Raw genomic sequence first — 6,560 nt, forward strand, 5'->3', positions numbered from 1 at the left:
AAGAGCCTTGTCTGGTATTTGCCACATGGGTGTTGGCCACACTCTGAAGCTGGAATTGATGATCCAGGAAGGTGGAACACACACACACACACACACACACACACACACACACACACACACATACACACACACCCCTGCAGCTGCCCCAGATCACGTAGGTGTATTCCCCTGGCAGTCTGGGCAATGGAGACCAACCAGAAACAGTTTTACGTTGTTTCAAATTCCTGTTTTTAGACTTCCAGTTTATTGCATACCAAGAGTTGAAGACAACCCTGATGATACGTTAGCGGATGCCACATTAGGGTTGAATGTGGGGATTACGAATTCTTCAAGGCTTCTAGACGGAGACCCACATCAAGATCAGAAGCCTTTTGGATGGCGCTGTAGATCTCATTGCTCAGTAAACCATGGGTATTTTCATTTTCTACCCACTCTCAGTTGGGTTTTCTGGCACACTTCCTGCACTGAGCCTCCTGATTACTGACCAGACCTCCATGGCGTAGCCTGCTGAGGAATGGAATGAAGACACCCAGGGGAAGGTGTGATGTCACCACTGCACACAGGCGTGAAAGGAGAGGCCTCCTCCCTACCACTCGTCTACCTCACTCTCCTACTGGCAGCAGTGCCTGTAGTTGGACCTATGTTCTCAGAAACATAGATGGGCAAACAAGCAGTTGATTTAGGCTTTAGGAGGACACACCGTAGGAGAGAATGCAGGGTCTCTGAGCTGGTTTTCTTTTCAGGCAGACATCCCGAGGGACCACTACGCAGGGGAGTCCCTTTCTCTAGTTTGCCTGTAGAAGTAGGAAGACTGTTGATATTCTAGTCCTTTCAGCACTTTACAACATAGCTGTGTAATTTCACAAGGCAGATCTTTAGCTTGCCTAACAGGTTTGGAATCTTCACCCCACCAGGGCAAATTTCCAAATAGCTTGTTTTAATCTAGGCCATTCCAACTTTCCTGTGACGTATTTCCCCTTTTTATTGTTGATAATTTCCATATTTCTGTCAGCAAGTTTTCTTCTCCCCTTGCTTGTTCTTCACTTGTTTGGTGGCAAAGTTCATAGAACTAGGGAATTTGGAAGATGCTTTGAAAACATCATCACAAAGGCACTGCTAAATGATGCGCAGGAGAAGTGGCCAGTGGGAAGAAGGGATCCCAAGGACCTGACACTGGTTTTCAACAACATCTCAGAAAACTCTTCAAGTGGATTGGGTGTCAAGCCAGTGAACACAATGTTTTGATTTAATTATTGTAAAAAGTTGATGTGGTGATGGTGTGGCTTCCCGAAATGGGCAGATATTCAAGTCAGAAGAGCTTTAGCATTTTCGCCTCTGAGGAATGGGGGAGAGGGAGCAGAGGCACATGTGAGAAAGAACACGCGTAATGTTCTAGACATCACCGTCAAGTTTCTGGAAAGGAACGGGCAAGGGTGTGTTGGTTTGCTTGGCACTGTCCTGTGCTGCTCGAGAGGACCTGGGATGTGCAAGGGAAATGTGGTGACAGGGTGCCCAGACCGCGGCCCCCTCACTGCTGTGCTGGGCAGCCTGCCGTGTTTCTCTTGACAATGTAAATGAAGATGAAGGGATTGTTTTTATGACTTCCTGCTGCTGAGAATAAATGTCTTGTTAAAAACAGATGAGGCAACAGTTACTCTTAGGAGTCATGGATTGATGTCAGGGTGATCAGCTCTGGACTAAGCCACCCACCTCCAATTTGAAGAATTGTATAGGGCTACACTCATTACTATGCAAGTGTTCTAGGTCAAAAGTTGTGTTTAATTTCAAAAAATAAAGCAAAAAATTAGTGCTAAACTTTCACCCTTAAGCATGCACGCTCAGTGATATTGGCCACGCAAGAATTTACAGTGCCATGCTCCTTAAGCTGATTTTTTTCTTGTAGAAATGTTGGGCCAGGTGCAGTGTCTCATGCCTGTAATCCCAGCACTTTGGGAGGCCAAGGCAGGCAGATCACCTGAGGTCAGGAGTTGGAGACCAGCGTGGACAACATTGTGACACTCCCATCTCCTCTAAAAATATAAAAAATTAGCCAGGCATGGTGACATGCGCCTGTAATCCCAGCTACTTGGGAGCCTGAGGCAGGAGAATCGCTTAAACCCAGGAGGCAGAGGTTGCAGTGAGCTGAGATTGCACCACTACACTCCAGTCTGGGCAACAGAATGAGACTCCATCTCAAAAAAAAAAAGAGAGAAAAAGCAAAAGCAAAAAGAAAGAAATGTTGCTCTATTTGCTCTATTTATCTTTCCCAATGTATAGATATTTTTTCTTTTATTTGTTTTCTTATTATACTTTAAGTTCTGGGATACATATGCAGAACATACAGGTTTGTTACATAGGTATACACATGCCATGGTGGTTTGCTACACCATCAATACGTCATCTACATTAGGTATTTCTCTTAATGTTATCTTTCCTCTGGCCCCCAACCCCTGAGAGGCCCCAGTGTGTGATGTTCTCCTCCCTGTGTCCATGTGTTCTCATTGTTTAACTGCCACTTATGAGTGAGAATATGCAATGTTTGGTTTTCTGTTCCTGTGTTAGTTTGCTGAGAATGATGGCTTCCAGCTTCATCCATGTCCATGCAAAGGACATGAACTCATCCTTTTTATGGCTGCAGAGTATTCCATGGTGTATATGTGCCACATTTTCTTTATCCAGTCTATCATTGATGGGGATTTGGGTTGGTTCCAAGTCTTTGCTATTGTGAATAATGCTTCAATAAACATATGTGTGCATGTGTCTTTATAGTAGAATGATTTATAATCCTTTGGGTATATATATCCAGTAATGGGATTGCTGGGTCAAATGGTATTTCTGGTTCTAAATCCTTGATGAATCACCTACCCATCTGACAAAGGACTAATATCCAATATCTACAAGGAACTTAAACAAATTTACATGAAAAAAACAAACAACTTCATCAAAACGTGGGCAAAGGATATGAACAGACACTTCTCAAAGAAGACATTGATGCGGCCAACAAGCATATGAAAAAAAGCTCATCATCACTGGTCATTAGAGAAATGCAAATCAAAACCACAACGAGATACCATTTCATGCCAGTTAGACTGGCAATCATTAAAAAGTCAGGAAACAACAGATGCTGGAGAGGATGTGGAGAAAAAACGCTTTTACACTGTTGGTGGTAGAGTAAATTAGTTCAACCATTGTGGAAGACTATAGATCTTTTTTATTTCATTTTATTGACCATGGAGTAGGATACGTAGTATTTAAGAAAATGAATAGAAAATTTAAAACGCCAACTGGTGGCAAAAAAAATTCAGTGCCCAATAATCGGGCTGGTTAAGTGCAGCACCACACCAAAGTGGACTCTGGTTTTGGAGTGAAGAAGGCTTCCTCCCGCACATTCCCTCATCCTCCCACACAAGTCCAGCAATGGAAATGCTTCAGTTCCTCTTGCCTTGTCAAGAGGAGTCAACCAAGGAAAACTATCTGGCTCCATGAAGAATGAGCACTGTCAGTATCCATCCTGAATGGGGCCTAGTCGGGAAGCACTTCCTAGTCTGGAAGGGTATGGTCAAGGTTGCCTCATAAAAATGTGTGACTGGTGGGTCTCAGGAAAAATGCCAAGTCTGGGTCATCCATGTGGCAGTTTTCCATGTGGAGATGCAGCTCTGAGCTGAAACTGAATTGCCTTCCACACACTTGACCAAGGCACTGATGAAGGTGCCTGCTACCCGCAGTGTGAATGGTGAGTTTAAAGAAGAGGGAATATTTTCTGCTGTTTCCTTTGTTCTTGGGCTGCTCAAGCTGGAGAGTAGGTAGCCACTGTTTTGTTTTATTTATTTATTTATTTATTTGACAGGGTCTCACTCTGTCACCTAGACTATAGTGCAATGGTGTGATCTCAGTTCACTGCAACCTCTGCTTTCCGGGTTCAAGCGATTCTCCCACCTCAGCCTCCCAGGTAGCTGGGTTTACAGGCACACACCACCACCCCTGGCTAATTTTTTTGTTTGTGGTAGAGATGGCTTTTCACTATGTTGACCAGGCTGGTCTTGAATTCCTGACCTCAAGTCATGAACCACCGGGTCCAGCCAGTAGCCACTGTTTTCAAGGAACTAGCCCAAATTCTCTGGCTTGGTTTGGAGTTTGTTTCATCCCTAGCCTTTGGAGTGAGTGCCTTTTGGTCTGGAAACTTGGCTTGTCTCATAATAACCCATAGCTAGGACATTCTCTGTAATCATGAATTATCCTTGTTTTACATTAAAAGAGTATGTCTTTGATGGCTAGAGTTTGCACGATTAAATTATTTCCACTGTGAGATTCTTAAACTTTTGCTTTATCATATTAAAATAATTCATATTAGAGGCCCTTTCAACATGAAAGCTTTGTAGGTGAGATAGTATATGTATTTTACTGTTCATAATAAAAATCATCAATACAAAATAAGTCCTGGGTTTTAATTTTAATGTTTTTTACAAAATCTGTTTTCCATGATGTGTGACAGCTATAATTTCGCTAACTGTTGATGTTATTTTCTATAGGAATTCTGGAACCTAGGGAGCTATGTGGTTTTTTTCATTTTCACTTTTAATACCCTGAAGCAAGAGACTATATGACCTTCAGTGCAAAGACTTCAGACCAATTCTTTGTATTACACTTGGTTGCCTTTTAGCTATGTAACTCCTGAGTGCAAATCAACAAACTCTTTAGTTAAGCATTGTAGAGAATAAATCATAATGGACTAAAACAACTTTTTAGATCCTGGAGGACTGTGAAGCTGCCACGCCAGTCCATGGATTGCCTACTTACACAAGAGAAAAATAAACTTCTGTTGTGTTAAAAAAAAGAAAAAAAAAAAAAAACTTCGTAGAATTGGTAGAATATTTGGCTTAGCCTTTCATTTAAACAAGAAAAGAAGTCAACAAGTCAATGCTAAGCAAGATATCATCAGGGCAAAAGCATCAATTGAGCTAATTCAAGAAATACCAATATTTTTTCTACCCAGGAAGCCTAAGTTCTAGCCCTTTCTCTGCCATAGACAAATTAAGTGACCTTGGGTGAGTCACTGTTTGGGGTTGTCCTGATGGTATTTCTAGAGTGACAGAGGTTATGGACACTCACTGTGATCCCTTGTGAGTGCTACTGGTATGATATAGTATGATTCTATGCAAATGATCTGACGTAAGGAAGTCATGTGCTGGGTAATGAACAATATAATCTCCCTCTTAGATAATTGAATGCTGTTATCTTATATTTGAGTTGATAATTAATTTTCTCTGTTTAGAGATTTTTCACCTTTTCTTCACCTTTTGTTTACTATATAATAACTTAAGATTTAAACTAATCAGCAACTGGTATCCTTATATAAATATTTTTCTCCAAAATTCCTCCAAACTGCCTTCTAAGAGTCAATATGACTGAGAAATATTTTTTTCTTATTTGTTAATGAATAAGCATCTTCCAAGCCCCCACCCAGACATATATATATATATATATACACACACACACCCCCACACATATATATATATATATAAATTTATGAAGAATGTAATCCATACTCAGCATTCAGTTTCACATAGCATATTAACATGAGCCTTTCCTGAAAGATTTCTGTATAACATTATCGTTTACACCTTCAGTAGCCAACTTTGTAATGGAAGCAGCTAAGTCACGTATGTTTGCTACTCTGGTCAACACTTCGTTTTTTTTTTTTTTTTTTTTTTGCAAAATGGTTGTACACTATAGATGAGTTCTCAGCAGTAAGCCCATTTAAAATTTTTTATGCCTCATGATCCTGACAACACATCAAGAGGAGCTGATTTAGGAAAACACAGATTGTTTGCTAATCCCTACCGTGAGTGACTTTCTTACTAATTATTTTTTGACTTTGAACCTTTTAAAAATTTTCTTTGAAGGTAATTATTGTGTGGAAAGATTTTTTTGATTAAGCAAATATTTACTTTAGAACCTGTCTTTAAATCATATTCTTTTTCCAGTGCATGACTAAAATAAATTACTTAAAATATTTTTTTCTATGTACTCATTAATGTAGGTTTTGGTATTTACTTACATAGAAGATATTTCTTAGAATTCAGCCTTCTCATCTATTCCCTTATGTTTTAATAGATGCATACAAAGGCACAGAATGCTTGATTTCTTTATTTTAAGCCTTTAACATTTAAATAATCAGCCTTTCTAAAATGATTGAAAATTGGATCTCTGAGTTTTAATAATCTCATAAGAAGGAAGAACAAAATAATGGAAGTTTTAGTTTTTATTGGTCATAGAATCAAATTTATCTGTAGAATAAAATAAGATAGAATGGTTTAATGGAGGGGCTGTATCAAATTACTTTAAATGGAAACTTTAAAAGAACTTGCTTAATTTCTTGCTTAAAAGAACTTGCTTAAAAGAACTTGCTTTTTATTTTGATTAGTTGATTACAGGGAAAATTACAAGTTTCAAACCATACTAGTATACCATTTGAAAAAGGAATAAATTCAAGCCCATTTTTCTCTTTGTATGCCGAACAGATTGCAGGATAGTAATTTCATGCAACAACTACTTTTTTT

General features: G+C 39.5%; 1 protein-coding gene and 1 pseudogene across 1 annotated transcript in view; both read left to right on the forward strand.

Moving 5' to 3' along the window:
- Positions 1-1,245, forward strand: part of LOC105532483 — a 7,021-nt pseudogene extending 5,776 nt beyond the window's left edge.
- The window catches only part of HS6ST3 (heparan sulfate 6-O-sulfotransferase 3), a 771,050-nt gene that overhangs the window by 515,477 nt on the left and 249,013 nt on the right, over positions 1-6,560 (forward strand). The gene's annotated exons all lie outside the window — the stretch shown is intronic.

Source organism: Mandrillus leucophaeus, unplaced genomic scaffold, assembly GCF_000951045.1.
Source record: "Mandrillus leucophaeus isolate KB7577 unplaced genomic scaffold, Mleu.le_1.0 Scaffold960, whole genome shotgun sequence".
In the NCBI taxonomy this organism is placed as follows: Eukaryota; Metazoa; Chordata; class Mammalia; order Primates; family Cercopithecidae; genus Mandrillus; species Mandrillus leucophaeus.